The 18,325-nt window shown below is 56.5% G+C and overlaps 1 protein-coding gene across 3 annotated transcripts in view; it reads right to left on the bottom strand.

Annotated features, from left to right (window-relative positions):
• The window catches only part of KLHL26 (kelch like family member 26), a 35,745-nt gene that overhangs the window by 11,033 nt on the left and 6,387 nt on the right, over window positions 1–18,325 (bottom strand). The window lies entirely within an intron of this gene.

The raw sequence follows: 18,325 nt of genomic DNA, 5'->3' as shown, positions 1-18,325 counted from the left end.
TGCCGGCATTGCCCCTGACAGGCAGTTCTGACGCGCATACTCCCTCACTTCCCCTCAAAGAGGAGAGCACTTCCACTTTCAAAGCCAATTTTGGTTTTATTGTCCATGTGGCTCGAAGGAGCGCAGCAGCGCAGCACAGCTGGTTGGCTCCCACCCCGGCCGATGCAATGCCGCCCCAGGGTCCGGGTGCATGGGTGGGGAAGAGTCTGTACTGCAGGGGACATCAGGGCCAGCTGAGAAACCACTGCCCACTCTCTAGCCTCTCTCCCAGCCAGTCCCAGGCCGGCAACTGGACCAAGACCATCCTGAGAGCTTTGTCTGAGATCCAACAAGAGAGGGAAACAGAGGCTCAGAGAGAGAGTGACAGAGACTTAGAGAGAGGGGACAGAGATCCAGAGGGGAACTGGGACCCAGAGAAAGAAAAACAGAACCCGGAGAGAAGGGGACAGAGACCCAGAGAGAGAGAAACAGATTCAGAGATAAAGGGACAGAGACTTAGAGGGCACAGAGACCCAGAGGGGAACAGGGACCCAGAGAAAGGTAGACAGACAGAGACCCAGAGAGAAGGGGACAGGGACCCAGAGACAAGCAGACAGAGACCCACAAAGAGGGGGACAGAGACCCAGAGAGAGGGAGACAGAGACCCAGGGAGAGAGGGAGACAGAGACCCAGAGAGAGGGAGAGGGAGAGACAGAGGCCCAACAAGAGTAGGAGAAAGAGACCCAAAGAGAGAGGAAGACAGAGACCTAGACACAGGGAGACAGGGAGAAAGAGACCCAGAGAGAGGAAGAGACCCAGAGAGAGGGAGAGGGAGACAGAGACCCAGCAAGAGGGAGAGAAAGAGACCCAGGGAGAGAGGAAGACAGAGACTTAGAGACAGGGAGACAGGGAAAAAGAGATCCAGCGAGAGGGAGAGAGAGACCCAGAGAGAGGGAGAGGGAGAGAGAGACCCAGAGAGAGGGAGACAGAGATGGGGAGAGAGAGACAGAGACCCAGAGACAGGGAGACAGAGACCCAGAGGGAGAGGGAGAGACAGAGACCCAGCAAGAGGGGGAGAAAAAGACCCAGAGAGAGAGGAAGACAGAGACCCAGAAGCAGGGAGACAGAGACCCAGAGAGAAGGAGACAGAGACCCCGAGAGAGAGAGAGAGAGAGATAGGGAGAGAGGAACAGAGAGCTAGTGAAAGGAGGGGAAGCAGAGATGGTGGCAGGGGTGGGGGTGACAGCAACCTGGCAGTGTGGGAGGTGGTGTGGGGCTTGGGTGCCAGAGCTGTGGGGGGCCTGGAGTCCCACTACCAACCTCTCAGCCTCATAGCCACCACCCTGCTCTCCAACCACACTGACACCTTCTCTCATGACCCTTCCCACCCACTCTGACCTCACCAAGCAGGCACAGGTCTTCACACGCAGCCTCACAAATCCCCAGCAGCCGGGGAGGTCACAGGCTCAGCATCCTTCTCCAAGATGAGAACACCTCGGCCCAGTGTGCCCCCGCCCTCCCCCCCACCCCTGGCCACCAGCAGCTGCAGTCCTCGCTGGCTCTTGGGCACGTGCCTCAAGGGTAAAAGGTAGAGAGAGGCAGGGTCCCACCCGTTCCACAAAGGCAGCTCCCCCAGCACTGTTGCCATGGTGACCACAATGTTTCACCGCACTGGGGACTGCTCCCAGCCCACAGGATGGAGTCGCTGGGTTCCAGCACCTCATGCTGGCCCTCAAAACACTCCGGCCCCCACGCTCACGTCAGCAAGCTTTCCCATGGGACAGTTCAGAGGCCCCTGAGGCTGGACCCGCCCTGCTTCTCCCCCAGACTGCCCAAGGCTACTTCCTGGGGTTATCCCTCCTGATAAGGCGCCGCCCCTTCCAAGGCACCTGCTGTTCTCTGCCTCCCTGGGTTCCCGTGGGAGTGGAGGAAAGATAATGGCTTCTGGATGGACAAGCGGGAGAGCCCAGGAGTGGGTGCAGGGCCCCACCGCAGTGTCCCAGCAGGCCAGGACATTCAGCCACTGACAGACCCAGAGACTGGAACAGAGGAACAGAGATGGGGAGACAGAGACCCAGAAACAGAGGGACAGAGACACAGAGATGGAGACAGAGACAGCAACAGAGACAAAGAGAGACCCAGAGACAGAGACACAGAGACAGGGAGACAGAGACCCAGATATGGAGACACAGAGACTCAGAAACACAGAGACTCAGAGACAGGGAGACAGAGATCCAGAGACTCAGAGACAGGGAGACACAGACGCAGGGACAGGGAGACAGAGACCCAGAGATGGAGACACATACCCAGAGACAGAGACACAGAGACTCAGAGACAGGGAGACAGAGACCCAGAGATGAAGACACAGAGACTCAGAGATAGGGAGACACAGACCCAGAGACAGGGAGACAGAGACTCCAACCACACTGATACCTTCTCTCATAACAGAGACAGGGAGACACAGACCCAGAGACAGCGAGACAGAGACCCAGGGACAGGGAGACAGAGACCCAGAGACAGAGGGACAGAGACCCAGAGAAAGGGAGACAGAGACCCATAGACAAAGGGACAGAGCCTTAGAGATAGGGAGACAGAGACCCAGAGACAGAGGGACAGAGATGCAGAAACATGGACAGAGACCCAGAGACAGAGACACAGAGACAGAAGGACAGAGACCCAGAGACAGGGAGACAGAGACTGCAGCTCAGGGGCCGCCAGGGTACAGCTGTCTGTATCTCCCTCCTGCTTGACATGCTGGTTTTCTCCGATATCCTCACGAATCATTTCGAACAGGAACCCCGCACTCCCCCTCTGTGCTGGGAGGGCAGGCGTGCTGGGCAGGCCAGGCAGGGTCAGAGCCACCCTAACCTCGCAGCCTCCCCACCCACCCACCCTCAAGCCTCCTCCAAAAGCCCTGCGCCACTGAGGCAGACAGGGCTCGCCATGAGCTACACCTGTTGGCCCAATTCACAGCGTCCTGCATGGATGCCCTCTGACCCCTGCGAAGGAGCCCTGGCCTTCCCCTTCTTCCCAGCCTCCTGATTCGGAGCCATTCCCTGCCTGTCTGTCCTTGGCTTCAGCCTGTGCCTGCTGGGTGGGGACAAATGACAGGAGACAGGGCATCTGGGAGTGCCTGGCAGGAGGCCACTGTACCACCTGGCACCCCCAGACAGCCCCCAAGTGACGGCCAGGGACGCCAAGGCTCAGAGAGGGTGGCGAGCTGTTCAGGGAGGGCAGGCAGGCAGGTTTCGGAATCAAGGATCCACTGGAAAGGACCACCACCAATGACCCCAAGGACCCAGTGAGGTGGCAGGAGACACTCCCTCCTCTCAGGCTGTGCAGGTTGAGAGGTGAAACCCACAGAGCTGCGAGCAGAAGGCTGAGGCCTGCCCACCCCCATCCTGCAGGTCCCCCACAAACCCCACCATGAAGCCAGGGCAAGCTGCGTGGCCTCCCGTTCCCTGAGCCTTGCTTAAACCTTCCCGAAGACAGGGGGTCAGAGGTGCAGTGCTTTGCAAGCTATCGTCTCAGGAGCATGGGGGCATTCTAGATGAGGAAGCGGGCTGGAGGCATGGGTGGGTGGATGGTGGGTGGATGATGGATGGATGTGGCCACCTCTCATTTGCTCCTCAGGGGTCACCATAAGCCCAGTGCCCTCAAGGCCAGGCTGTGATCTCCTGCCCTAATCCCAGCCTCTGACCAATGCCACCGGGAGTCCAGGATGTGTGGGGCTCTGACTGCGGCTGATGGACAGGAAGATGCTATGCACAGCGCCCCTCATCCTGGACTTGCCCAACTCCAGCCACTTCTTAAGGCCAACAAGAAGGAAGCCCCACCATCCAGACAAAGGCCCAGAAGACAAGGGGGTGTTCAGACCCCACCTCTCTGACCAGCTGCAAGCTCTCTGCCCCCACAGCACGAAGACAAGGGGGTGTTCAGACCCCATGTCCCTGACCAGTGGCAAGCTCTCTGCCTCCACAGCACCCCTCCCATCCTGGCTCATGTCCAGATGACAATGCTGCGGCGTCCCCATCAGAACAGCCTTCACTGACCGAGGGAGCACCCAGTCTGTGCAATCTTGGCTCCTGGCCCACCTTCTGGCAGGCAGTCTCTGAAGGGGCACTGCTACCATCCCATCTTACAGATGGGGAAATCGAGGCACAGACAAGTTCAGCCACTGACCCAAAGTTATACAGTAAATAGAGAGGGGGACACCAGGCTTGGCCAAAGGAGGCCTTCCTCAGCCAACACACGGGTGCTGGTTGGTCTCTCCCCAGCCCCAGGTGGGTGGGCCTCTGATCGTAACCATCACAGATGGGGAGACTGAGGCTCAGAAGGCTGAGACACCTCGCCAAGGCTCTGCCTGAGCTGGGAGGACGGACATGGAGCTGAACAGCAGGAAGAGCAAGACAGGCTTTTCAAGGCCGGCCCCAGGCAAGAATGTGGATTTACCCCACTAGTCCTCCAGCTACCTTGCAAGAGAGGGAACCCCACTCTGTAGATGAGGGGGCAGTGCCTGCCAGGTCCCGCTGGGAGAGCCTCGGTCTACGACTCATCAGCCACCCCACCTCCCTGATCCCCAACTGGGCCGTTTTTGTCTTCCCTGCTCCTCACTCCATCTGCCACATCATCTGTTTCCAGCCTGTCTCCCCACAGCTGAAAGAGGAACCCCATGGAAGCTGGGCAGGCAGGATTCTATCTCCTGCAATGTCCTGGTGCTCACCGCCATGCCTCGCATATGGCTGGAGCTGTCATACTTGTCAGCTGGATAGGTGGACAAGCAGTCAAGTGAATGGACAGGTAGATGGATGGGTAAATGAGTGGGTGGATGGGCAAATGCTGGATGGACAGATGAATGGGTGGGTAGATGGGTGAATCAGTGGGTGGATGGGTTAAGTGGGTGGGTGAATGGATGGGTGAGTAGGTGGATGGAGGGGTGAATGGATGAATGGATGGATGGGTGGGGAGATGGGTGGGTAGATGGATGGGTGGATGAAAGGGTGTGTGGATGGATAGGTGAATTAATGGATGGCTGGATGGACAGATGAAGGGCGGGTGGATAGCTGGGTGGGTAGATGGATGGATGGGTGAATAAATGGATGAAAGAGTGGGTGGATGGGTGGACAGACAGGTGCATAGGTTGGTGGATGGGTGGATGGATGGGTCGGTGGATGGTAGATGAGTGGATTGGTGGATGGTGGGTTGGTGGATGGATAGTGATAGGTGGGTAGATGGGAATGGTGTCTGGATGGGCAGGTGGATGGGTGGATGGATAGGTGGGCAGATGGTGGATGAGTGGATTGGTGGATGGGTGGGTGGGTTGGTAGATGGATAGTGGTAGGTGGGTGGATGCGTAGATGGAAGGGTGGCTGGATGGGCAGGTAGATGAGTTAATGGATGAGTGGATGGAAGGGCAGGTGGGTGGGTGACAGACAGACAGGCAGATGGATGGGTGGGTGGGTGGGTAGGTGGGTGGGTGGATGAATGGGTGGGTGGATAGATGGAAGAGTGGGTAGGTAGGTTGGTGGGTGGGTGACAGACAGACGGGCAGATGGATGGGTGGGTGGGTGGATAGATGGAAGAGTGGGTAGGTGGGTGGGTGGGTGGATGGAAGGGCAGATGGATGGAAGAGTGGCCTGATGAAAGGGCAAGTGGATGGGTGGATGGATGGGTAGGTAGGTAGGTAGGTAGGTAGGTGGGTGGGTGGGTGGGTGGGTGGATGGATGGATGGATGGATGGAAGAGTGGATTGATGGAAGCGCAGGTGGATGGGTGGTTGGATGGGTGGGTGGGTGGGCAGGTGAGTGGATGGAAGGGCAGATGGATGGGTGAGTGAATGGAAGGGTGGACTGATAGAAGGGCCGGCAGATGGGTGGATGGATGGGTGGGTGGGTGGGTAGATGGAAGGGTGGGTAGATGGAAGGGTGGGTGGGTGGGTGGGTGGGTAGATGGAAGGGTGGGTGGGTGGGTGGGTGGGTAGATGGAAGGGTGGGTGGGTGGGTGGGTGGATGGAAGGGTGGACTGATGGATGGGTGGGTGGGTAGATGGATGAGGGGGTGGGTAGATGGAAGGGTGGGTGGGTGGGTGGGTGGGTAGATGGAAGGGTGGGTGGGTGGATGGAAGGGTGGACTGACGGAAGGGCGGGTGGATAGGTGGATGGATGGGTGGGAGGGTAGACAGAAGGATGGATCGGTGGGTGGGTGGAGGGGTGGACTGATGGAAGGGCGGGTGGATGGATGGATGGATGGATGGATGGATGGGTGGGTGGGTGGGTAGGTGGGTAGATGGAAGGGTGGGTGGGTGGATGGAAGGGTGGACTGATGAAAAGATGGGTGGATGGGGGCAGGTGGGTGGATGGGCAGGTGGAGGTATGGATGGTCAGGTGGGTGGGTGAACTGGTGGACACAGGAGTGAACAGGTGGGTAAGGAGTGAGTGGGTGGCAGAGAGATGAATGGTGGATGAAGGGTGGGTGGATGGATGGACAAATAAATCCATGTCTTCGCACTAGGCCGGCCCTGAAGAGCCCCTGTCTTGTTCTTCCTGCTCCACAACCATCCTCCAGGCTCAGGCAGAGCCTTGGTGAGCAGTCTTAGCCCTCTAAGGCTCAGTCTCCCCATCTGCATCATGGTCATGATCATAGGGCCCACCCACTTGGGACCATGAAAAGGCCAAAAAGCACCTGTGTGCTGGCCAAGGAAGGTCTCTGCTGGCCACACCTAGTGTCCCTCTGCCTCTTGTTCACTGTGTGGCCTTGGATGAGCCCCTGAACCTCTCTGTGCCTCAACTTCCCCATCTGTAAAATGGGATGATAGCCGTGCCCCTTTTCTAGGCTGCCTGCCAACAACAGAGCCAGGAACCAGAACTGCACCACCCCAGCTGATGGCCTTGCGCAAAGTGGGCGCTCCCTTGGTTCGTGAGGGCTGTTCTGATGGGGACACCCCAACACTGTGGTCCAGGTACCAGCCAGGATGGGAGGGGTGCCGTGGAGGCAGAGAGCTTGCTGCTGGCAAGGGAGGTGGGGTTTGAAGGTGAGTGGATGGGTGAGGTGGCAGGTGGATGGCTCCCGGGTGGCAGCACTGGGCTGGAGCCCAACTCTTTTTTTTTTTCCTTTTTCTTTTTTTTTCTGAGACGGAGTCTGGCTCTGTCACCCAAGCTGGAGTGCAGTGGTGCAATCTCAGCTCTCTGCAACCTCCATCTCCCAGGTTCAAGTGATTCTCCTGCCTCAGCCTCCCGAATAGCTGGGACTATAGGCACCTGCCACCACGCCCAGCTAATATTTGTTTTTTTGTTTGTTTTTTTTTTGAGATGGAGTCTCCCTCTGTCGCCCAGGCTGGAGTGCAGTGGCGCCATCTCTGCCCACTGCAAGCTCCGCCTCTGGGTTCATTCTCCTGCCTCAGCCTCCCGAGTAGCTGGGACTATAGACGCCCGCCACCACGACCGGCTAATTTTTTTTTTGTATTTTTAGTAGAGACAGGGTTTCACCATGTCAGCCAGGATGGTCTTGATCTCCTGACCTCTTGATCAGTCCACCTCGGCCTCCCAAAGTGCTGGAATTACAGGCGTGAGCCACCGCGCCCGGCCAATTTTTGTATTTTTAGTAGAGACGAGGTTTCACCACATTGACCAGGCTGGTCTCAAACTCTCAGCCTCAGGTGATCTGCCCGCCTTGGCCTCGCAATGTGCTGGGATTACAGGTGCGAGCCACCACACCCGGCCTGCTGGAGTCCAACTCTTATCTTAGCTCACTGCTCGTTCCTCTCCGCGTGACCTCCTGGCCCGAGTCCTAGTGCATGTGATCCTTTGGGATCCAGAGCGAAGCCTGCAGCGGGACTCTCCTGCACATCCAGTTTCTGGGCCTTTGCTCATGCTGTGCTCTGTGCTGAGTGGCCGACCCTCTTGCCTTCAGACCCTCCTCTCTTCACTGCACTCCTGAGCCCACCAGCATTTCTGCGCTCAGCCCCTCTGCTGCCTCCACTCCAGAGCCTTCTCTGCCATGGCCTTCCTCACCCTCATGGCCCAGTTGGGTGCCCATCCAGGGCTGACGAGTGGGCAGGTTTCAGCCTGAGGCTTCCCTTTCCCATTCCTTCCCACTGAGGGGAGACTGCTTCTGTGACAGCCCATCCCCCGACTTGGTCCCACTGCGTTGGGCCAGGAGCAGGGACCACTTGAATGAGCAAATCCCTTCACTCTACAGTTCAGGCAAGTAGGTACATGACTGCACAGCCCCAGAGCACCGCTTGGAAACCCAGCGAAATTCCAGCACTGCTGAAATCTAGCATCTCGGGGTGGCAACGTGCCGCAAGGCAGCCCACTCCACTGCCTCCACTGGCAGGACAGGTGTTGAAGCCCCAGAAGGGACAGGGCTGCCACACGGCACTGCTCATCCCCAGCAGAGCCGGGCCAGATGCAGGCACTCCACAGCTTAGCCCAGCGCCTTTGAAAAACAACACAAATTTCAGCGTCAGAGGGGGTCTATCATGAATATCTTCATTTTTGGGGTGTTTACCATCCCTCCCCTCTTCTCATAAGGCCCCCCTGTTTTCCTCAGGAACCTCCTCTTCTCTATTCTCAGCCCCAGTGTTGGAGATCAGGCAGACCCCATTGCTGGACTGAAAATACGGATGTGACGCAGACTGGACAGAGGCTCTGGGGCCCCTGGTCATAGGGATTCATCCTAGGATGGGGACTTGGGACTTGGCCTTTCTGATCCAATCAGAGCCTTCCCTGGGATTTTTACTGGAGCCACCAGGATGAAGGGTCACTTTTCCAGTGTTGTTGGCGGGCTAGAGGAGTGGCAAGGTGAGGTCCCCTTTCTACCAGGTGGGCAGCACCCAGACAAGAGAGATGGCAGGGCTGAAAGAAGGGAGCCACAGATTCCAGGCTTCAGACCTTGCACCCCAACGTACCTAAAACCGGGTGTCTCCTTGCACTTTTTAAAATGTCAACTTCGAGTGTTTAACTGACGGCAGTGTCTTGGGTTTCTGGCTCTCCCCACCAAGAGGGGCCTCGGATGTCAGGAGCCTCAGATCCGTCCACCGCATTCCAGACGAGCCTCTGGAAAAACCGCTGTGGCCTTAACACTTTTCCAGCTGCCGCCTCTCCCTACAGTGCACACGAGCTTCCTACCCGGGCTGGGGGGCGAGGAAGCCCCGCTGAGGGCCATTCTGAGGGCGAGTGGGCGGTGGCCATCCCCAGCCGCAGCCCCGCCTGTCTGTGACAAGACAGACGGCTCCACTCCGTCCGCCACGACTCCCAGAAAAGGTCAGCAAGCTGCCCGCGCCCCTGACCAATGCGAAAGTTCAGCAACTCTAAATGCTAACAGACTGGAGGCGTGACTGAGGCTGGAACGGCAGAGGGGCCCGGTGCCATCAGCCTTGGCGAGGAAAACATCACCCGTCATCTGTGCAAGTGACTCACGTGGAGTGTAAACATTTGTGTGCTCCTGACCCCCCGTTTCACACGACAGAGAGCCACGAGGACCCGAGGAGGGGGAGCCAGAGGAGAGACCTAGAGAAGCCCTCCTGGGACAGGACGGACTTCACCAAGAAGAACGTATGCTTCCGACTCGAACCTCAGTCCTGCAAGTTTTTCAGAGAGAGGATGACTCAGGTTGATGGCAACAGAGAGGGTGCCTTAGGGGTCCTCTGTGGGGCTCCCCTATGTGTCTGTCACCTCACAGTCACCTTGACACTCCTTCCACCCCGCTCCGGGAAAATGTCCCGCTCTCAGCTCCAGTAACAGACGATCTGGGTGATCACATGCCTCTCTGCTCTGCCTCCTTCGGCAGACTGCCTCAAATTCTAACATCCTGTGGAGAACAGAACTCTCCGGATATCCAGCCCAGACCGCTCCCGCCCGCCCGAGTCCGTCTTTGACCCCTGTGGAATTTCACAGTTGTGGCGTCAGTAAACATCTTCGGCCTCGATCCTCGGGTGACCCCCCTCCAGGCCTTTACAAGCCTGAAGGTCCACCCCTCAAGGTCTCCTCCAGGCCCAGCCTGTTCAATTCCGGAAGCCCTTGCCCTCGCAGGAAAGGTCTGTGATTCCCCCAAGGTGCCGGTTACTTCCTCCCAGATCACAATATTTTCAGTGTGCACTGTGGTGGTGCACACAGAGCGATCAGGCGCTCCGCTGCGCGGTGAGGGGTCTGAAATCATGCTGGACATGCACCAAAATCCGCTCTGCAGAGGAGGAATGCTAGGGAATTGCTGGCGCTGCCGTTGGAGACGAGTCCTGTGAATTCTGCGCAGCCCTCTCCGGAGAGACATGTGGAAGGGGTGGGGTGGGGGGCAGGAAGGGACTGGAGGCTGGGGTTAACAAGTGTTAAGAGAGCAGGTCCGCACAGCTGCAGAGCGGCTACCAGAGGAGGAGGGCGGGGCTGCCGGCAGCAGGAACCCAGTGGGCTTGGCCCCCACTTCCACTTCAGACAGCTGGACAGGGAGAGAGCGGCTGTCGTTTGCCGCCTTTGCTTTAACATGCAGGGCTGAGGTTTTGCTCACTCATTAAAGACAGCACATGGAAAACGGTACGGTGCCCTGGGCTCTGTAACAGGGCCGGTTTACTGACAACACGCCTGTGAATTTCTGCTGCTCTGCCCACACCCTGCTGGTTCAATGAAGCGAAGAGGAAGAGGCGGATGACCCTCGGCCAGCCTGGGCATGCAGAGCTATGCCAGGAGGCTTCCCCTCCGGTATGCGTCGAAGACTGTGTGGGGTGGGGTACTCACTGGAGCTGTACTCAAGAGCATCTACCCTGTGCCAGCAGCTGTGCCAGCACCAGGACCACTACTATAAACAGAACCGATAAAGCCCTGCCCTTGGGGAACGCACATTCTACAGGGACATGGGTCCTCAAGCACAGAGAATGTACCGTGACGACAGGGCGAGCAGTGGCGCCACGGCAGACACAGTGGCCAGGCCCCAAGGAGACAACACTTGAGCCGTGCAAATCGCTGGGACAGGACATTCCAGTGAGCATGCTTCAGAGCCCAGCAGAGCCATCAGGGCTGCGGAAGCTCAGGGGCCTGGCAGGTCACATCAAGAAGCAGATTTTGTTCTGAGAGTGAGGGAGCCACTGGCAGGTGTCTGGTGGTGCAGTGAGGTGGTCTGATGCCTGCCTGAGGAGGGTCCTGCTGGCTGGAGTTGGGGATGACGCCCAGGAGGGGAAGAGCCAGGAGTGGCTCTGAGCTGGGATGGGGAGGAGACGGCAGGAGGGGCTGGCTCCAGGCTGTGGCTCGAAGGTGGAACCCAGGAGAGATGCTACCTGGGGACCTCCCGGGCAGCTGCAGCCAGACTGAGGCCTTCTCTCAGGAGGAGGGACATTCCCAGGACTGGAAGCTGCTGGTGGGAAGACCTGAAGCCCTCAAGGACTGTGGGAGCTCCAGGTGGCACGAACCCTGAGCAAGGAGAGGCATGAAGGGCTTTTCTGGAACAGGCAGGGCTGCGAATCCCCCAGGCCAGGTGGCATCTCCAAGTCCCTTGCTTGTTGCAGGCAATACAGCCTCGCAGGACCAAGGACAACCTTGACCTTCAGCCTGCCCGGTGGGGAGGGCAGAAACCAGCCACCACTATCGGTCAGCACAAGCTCAACCTCCAAGCATCCCCAAGCCTGCGCGCGCCTCTCCATCCCTCCAGGGCCCACCTTGGCTGAGGCTCCCTTGTCTCTTGCCAGAGGGATCCTTTCTTTTCTGAGACAGAGTCTTGCTCTGTCGCCCAGGCTGGAGTGCAGTGGTGGAATCTTGGCTCCTGGGTTCAATCAGCTCTTGTGCCTCAGCCTCTAGAGCAGCTGGGACTATAAGCACCCGCCACCGCGCTCAGCTAGTTTTATCTATTTTTTTTTTTTTTTTGAGACGGAGTCTCGCTCTGTCGCCCAGGCTGGAGTGCAGTGGCCCGATCTCAGCTCACTGCAAGCTCCGCCTCCCAGGTTCACGCCATTCTCCTGCCTCAGCCTCCCGAGTAGCTGGGACTACAGGCGCCCGCCACCTCGCCCGGCTAGTTTTTTGTATTTTTTAGTAGAGACGGGGTTTCACAGTGTAGACCAGGATGGTCTCGATCTCCTGACCTCGTGATCCGCCCGTCTCGGCCTCCCAAAGTGCTGGGATTACAGGCTTGAGCCACCGCGCCCGGCCAGTTTTATCTATTTTTAGTAGAGACTTGGTCTCACTATGTTGCCCAGGCTGGTCTCTAACTCCTGACCTCAACTGATCTACCTGCCTCGGCCCCCCAGTGTGCTGGGAATACAGGCGTGAGCCACCACACTCGGCCTACAGAGGGGTCCTTTCAAAACAGAAGGCTACCGGGCGCGGTGGCTCAAGCCTGTAATCCCAGCACTTTGGGAGGCCAAGACGGGCGGATCACGAGGTCAGGAGATCGAGACCATCCTGGCTGACACGGTGAAACCCCATCTCTACTAAAAACTACAAAAAAAAAAACTAGCCGGGCGAGGTGGCGGGCGCCTGTAGTCCCAGCTACTTGGAGGCTGAGGCAGGAGAATGGCATAAACCCGGGAGGCGGAGCTTGCAGTGAGCTGAGAACCGGTCACTGCACTCCAGCCCGGGCGACAGAGCGAGACTCCGTCTCAAAAAAAAAAAAAAAAAAAACAGAAGGCTGACCAATATGCCCCTCGCCCAGCCAGCCTGGAAATGACCGCACGATGTTCTCTAACTCTTGCTGACATGTATGCGCCCCACGGGCAGGGCCCATCTATCCCATGGACCCTGCATGTCCAGTACCTGGCACAGGCGGACACAGGAGACTGTGACACCCACACAAAGGCAGAGAAAGGTGTGTAACAAATCCTGTCCACAGAGCAAAGAGCTGGGGATGGGCCTGGGCGCGGTGGCTCAAGCCTGTAATCCCAGCACTTTGGGAGGCCGAGACGGGCGGATCACAAGGTCAGGAGATCGAGATCATCCTGGCTAACACGGTGAAACCCCGTCTCTACTAAAAAGTACAAAAAACTAGCTGGGCGAGGTGGCGGGCGCCTGTAGTCCCAGCTACTCGGGAGGCTGAGGCAGGAGAATGGCGTGAACCCAGGAGGCAGAGCTTGCAGTGAGCTGAGATCCGGCCACTGCACTCCAGCTTGGGCGACAGAGCAAGACTCCGTCTCAAAAAAAAAAAAAAAAAAAAAAAGAGCTGGGGATGCCGGGACACATGCTGCCCAGTCACCCCATGCCTTCAGTAGATCCCACCCACTTCTTCCAGGATCCAAGGCCCCAAGTCGCTGAATTATTTCTATCTTTGTCCTTCCCCCCTCATCCTCTTCTCTCCCTCCTCATTCTCCTGTTCTCCATCTTTCTCCTCCTCTCTTCCTCTTCCTCCTCTTTTCCTCCTCCCTCTTCCTCCTCCTCCTTTTTCTCCTCCTCCTCTTCCTCCTCCTCCCTCTCATCTCTTTCTTCTCTTCCTCCACTCTTCCTCCTCCTCCTCTCTTCCTCCTCCAAGGCCTCTCAACACCAAATCTAAAACATCCCCTAAAACCAAAGGGTAGGTCTCTCTCTCTCTCTCACACACACACACATGCAAATATCAGAAAGAGGAAAAAACGAAAGAGCTGGAGTGAGGAGAAAGCCTTACTTTTACAGTGTCTGAGGAGAGATGGGTGAGATAAAAAGTAATTGCTGTGGGGGAGGTGGGATGACATTCGCATGGGCTCCCTGGAGATGGTACGATTGTGGGGGAGGGTAATAAAACCTTTCTTCCCCAGTAACTATGGACCACGACAAGGAGGCAGTCCCGGAGGTCACAGCTACCAGGTGGAAACAGTCCAGCTGTGACGATCGCACCGCGCGATTCAGGGAGAAGTGAGTGCTTTCAGAGCAATTCCACTCCCAGAGCTCTCGGGACCTGCCAACAAGGAGGGGAGGAGGGGGTGGCCTCCCTCCCAGAGAAGGGGCTCAGCTGTGAGGGGCAGATTGAGTGGCCTGGATGTGGCCTGGCCTGCAGGTCAGTGCCCCTCTTGAGCTGGCCCAGTTCCACCTGCCCCCATCCCTGCTGAGACGCTCCCACCCCCTCCCCTGCTGAGCTCCTGCTCCCAGGCCTGCTCCTGGCCTGACCTGCCCTCTCCAGCTCACGCTGGATGTGCTCTACTCTCCCGCTGCCCCTGCTGCTGTCCCTCTCACGGCCACCAAATCATGGCACTACTGTCTTCCCAAAAGCTCAAGCTGACCCTCTCCTTTCCTTGCCTGACACATGCACGCCACATCATGCCTTGCTGGCACCGATGATCCCCTCAAGGCCCATGCGGGCATGGCAGACAGGATGGCAATATCCCCATCATGGGCGATGTCAGCACCGCCACAATAACACTGATGAGGCACATGCGGCCTCTCCCCACTCATTTCCTCCCAGGCACCCCCACCTGGTGGGCCTAGAGCCCCATTTCCCAGATGAGGAATCTGTCACAGCCACACCCCACAAAGAGGGACCCACAGTCACCCATGCGTGTGATAAGACACCTCATGCCACGATATCTGACCACATTTTCCAGGAGAAGGACTTGAGTCCACGTCTTGGAAAGGTCAAAATCCTCCTTCTAAAAGGGGCATGAGGTCGGGCACGCTGGCTCATGCCTGTAATCCCAGCATTTTGGGAGGCCAAGGCAGGTGGATCACCTGAGGTCAGGAGTTCAAGACCAGCCTGGCCAACATGATGAAACTCCATCTCTCCTAAAAATACAAACTAGCCAGGCGTGGTGGCGGGTGCCTGTAGTACCAGCTACTTGGGAGGCTGAGGCAGGAGAATCACTTGAACCCAGGAGGCGGAGACTGCAGCGAGCCGAGAACATGCCACTGCACTCCAGCCTGAGCAACAGAATGACATCAAAAAAAATAAAATAAAAAAGAAAGGGGCAAGAGGCCAAAAGAATGAGAACTTCCCCAAAGCAGCAAGAATCTCCTTGGAAAGCCACCTCTTCCCCCAGGTATTCCTAGCAGGAGCTGGGGGGCTGGATCCTTCCAAGGCCTCTGGGCTTGGTGGAGATGATCTAGATTGTGAAGAAATCTTCGACAGGCAAAGGCCACCGAGCCAGACTGACTGTGACGAACCCACTGGGCGCAGCGTCTCGGCCACAACTTTCCATGCAAACACTTTCAGCAGGCAGCAAAGCCCCTGGGCACAACGTCCCAGCCAGCCATCACTTCTTTTTTTTGAGATGGACTCTCACTCTGTCGCCCAGGCTGGAGTACAGTGGCACGATCTCGGCTCATCGCAACCTCCTTCTCCTGGGTTCAAGCGATTCTCCTGCCTCAGCCTCCCGAGTAGCTGGGATTAAAGATGCCCACCACCACACCTGACTAATTTTTGTATTTTTAGTAGAGACGGGGTTTCACTATGTTGGCCAGGCTGGTCTCAAACTCCTGACCTTGTAATCCGCCTGCCTCAGGCTCCCAAAGTGCTGGAATTAGAGGCATGAGCCACCACGCCCAGCCTAGCCACCACTTCTTATGCAAACGCCTGAAGCCTGCACATCCCTCACCCAGATCCCCCCACCTCACCCCCAGGAACAGCATGACTCAGCGAGCCCGGGCCCTACCCAGGCATCTCCAGGGAGTGTAGGCCAAAAAGCGTGGATGCCAAAGGTCCCTGTCGGAGAGGCTGCGAGGCCAGAAGTTTCCTCCAAAACTCTGGCGGCCAGGTGCCTCACAGTGATGGAATTATAGCTGGGGAGGTGCAACTCCCCAGAGGGTTTGCCTCCCCTTGCAACACCCCAAGTGGCCCAGGCCTCCTTTCCCTCCAAGGAGTCTAGACCCCACGGCCCAAGCTGGGAGGAGGCCAGCTGGTGAACAAGTGTCTTTTGTGCCTGCAGCAAGGACCCCACCTCCTCTTCGCGCACCCCAGCCAGGGCAGCCCCACTCTGTCCATCCCTGAGGTTCGGCTCAGTCATTAACAACCATCTCTACTAGGCAACGGGTTTTTTGTTGATCCCTCGAGATAGGAAGGAAGGAGAATAAGCTTTTCTCTTTCTTTTTTCCCCCTTGGTTGCAGAAGACAGGAGTTGGAACAAACAAGTTATATAACGTTGGGGGCGGTGGGGGGTGGGGGAGCACAGTCCCTCTTGGGGACAGTTTCTTGAGTTGTGGTACCGCTGGAAGGGCCAAGGAGAAGACAGGAAGTGCCCCCGCCCCTGGCCAAAAGACAAAACCTTCGTGGGACAAAAAGGCAGATGCGGGCATTGCCTGGCAGGCTAGAAAGGCAGTCACAGAGACTAAGACCAGCCCCTAGTGCCCCCCAGCAGCCCCACAAGCCTCTCTGGAAAGGCCAAAGATCGACCTGATACCATAGAAAGGAATTCCCACCTGCCAGACTGCAAGCCTCAGAGAGCAAGAAATTTTTGCACACCCCCATCCCTCCCTTCCTCCCTCTCTCTCGGCCACGTCTCTGGGACACTTCCTCCTGTGTCATTCATGTTCCAGGCACACAAGAGGGCACAAAAGAGACAGGCTCTCCAACCTCAAGGCACTTGCAGAGGAACACAACAAATAACGTTAGGTGGTGACCAGCACGATCAAGAATACACAACAAGCATGCGCTCCAGCAATTCCGCTCCTAGATGTGTATGCCAAAGGACTGAACATGAGTGTTTAGACAAAAATGTGTACACTCATGTTCATGGCAGCATGATTCATAATAGCCAAAAGGTGGAACCAATCTAAGTGTCCATCAACAGATGAATGGATAAATATGTGGTACATCCACACAGTGGAATATTACTCAGCCATAAAAAGGAATGAAGTGCTGATTTAGGCTACAACATGCATGACCCCCAAAGCATCATGCTGAGTGAAAGAAGCCAGACTCAAAAGGCCACACAGTGTATGATTCTATTTATAAAACTTGAAAACAGATAGAGACAGACTGCAGATTGGTGATTGCCACGGGCTGGGCAATGGAGAATAGGGGGTCAGCGCTAACGAAGATGGAGTCACCTTTTGCGGGGGACAAAGATGTTTTGGAACTGGACAGCAGTGATGGTTGCACAATTCTGTGAATGTACTAAATGCCACTGAATTGTTCACTTAAAGTGGGTGAATTTTGTTATATATATTTTACCTCAAAAACAAAAAACAAAAATACAGGTTGGGCACAGTGGTTCACACCTGTAATCCCAGCACTTTGGGAGGCTATTGCAGGAAGATCACTTGAGCCCAGGAGTTCAAGACCAGCCTGGGCAACATAATGAGACCCCGTCTCGGCTGGGCACAGTGGCTCACGCCTGTAATCCCAGCACTTTGGGAGGCCAAGGTGGGCGGATAACCTGAGGTTGGGAGTTGGGACCAGCCTGACCAACATGGAGAAACCATGTCTCTTACTAAAAACAAAAAATCAGCCAGGCATGGTGGCACATGCCTGTAATCCCAGCTACTCGGGAGGCTGAGGCAGGAGAATTGCTTGAACCTGGGAGGTGGAGGTTTCAGTAAGCTGAGATCGTGCCATCGCACTATAGCCTGGACAACAAGAGCAAAACTCCGTCTCAAAAAAAAAAAAAAATGAGATCCTGTCTCTATAAAATAATATATATATATATATATATATATATATATTTTTTTTTTTTTTTTGAGACGGAGTCTCGCTCTGTCGCCCAGGCTGGAGTGCAGCGGCCAGATCTCAGCTCACTGCAAGCTCCGCCTCCCGGGTTTACGCCATTCTCCTGCCTCAGCCTCCAGGTAGCTGGGACTACAGGCGCCCACCACCGCGCCCGGCTAGTTTTTTTTTTGTATTTTTTTAGTAGAGACAGGGGTTCACCGTGTTAGCCAGGATGGTCTCGATCTCCTGACCTCGTGATCTGCCCGTCTCGGCCTCCCAAAGTGCTGGGATTACAGGCTTGAGCCACCACGCCTGGCCATATATATATTTTTTTGAGACAGGGTCTGGTTCTCTCGCCCAGGTGGGAGTGCAGTAGAGCGATCTCAGTTCACTGCAACCTCTGCCTCCCAGGTTCAAGCGATTATCTTGCCTCAGCCTCCCGAGTAGCTGGGATTACAGGCACGTGCCACCAATCCTGGCTACTTTTTGTATTTTTAGTAGACAAGGGGTTTCACCAAGTTGGCCTCAAACTCCTGACTTCAAGTGATCCACCCACCTCGGCCTCCCAAAGTCTGGGGATTACAGGTGTGAGCCACCGCACACAGCCCAAAACAATTTTTAAAAAGTAGTCAGGTGTGATAGTAGATGCCTGTAGTCCCAGCTACTCGGGAGGCTGAAGCAGGCGCATTGCTTAAGCCCAGGAGGTCAGAAGGCTGCAGGGAGCTATGACACTGCATGCCAGCATGGGTGACAGAGTGAGACTCTGCCTCAAACCAAACCAACCAAACAAACAAAAAACCACAACAAGCTGGGCGCGGTGGCTCACGC

The sequence above is a fragment of the Rhinopithecus roxellana genome, chromosome 8 (assembly GCF_007565055.1).
Source record: "Rhinopithecus roxellana isolate Shanxi Qingling chromosome 8, ASM756505v1, whole genome shotgun sequence".
Lineage (NCBI taxonomy): Eukaryota > Metazoa > Chordata > Mammalia > Primates > Cercopithecidae > Rhinopithecus > Rhinopithecus roxellana.
Note: the sequence above shows the minus strand (reverse complement) of the source record. Positions and strands in the feature narration are given on the sequence as shown.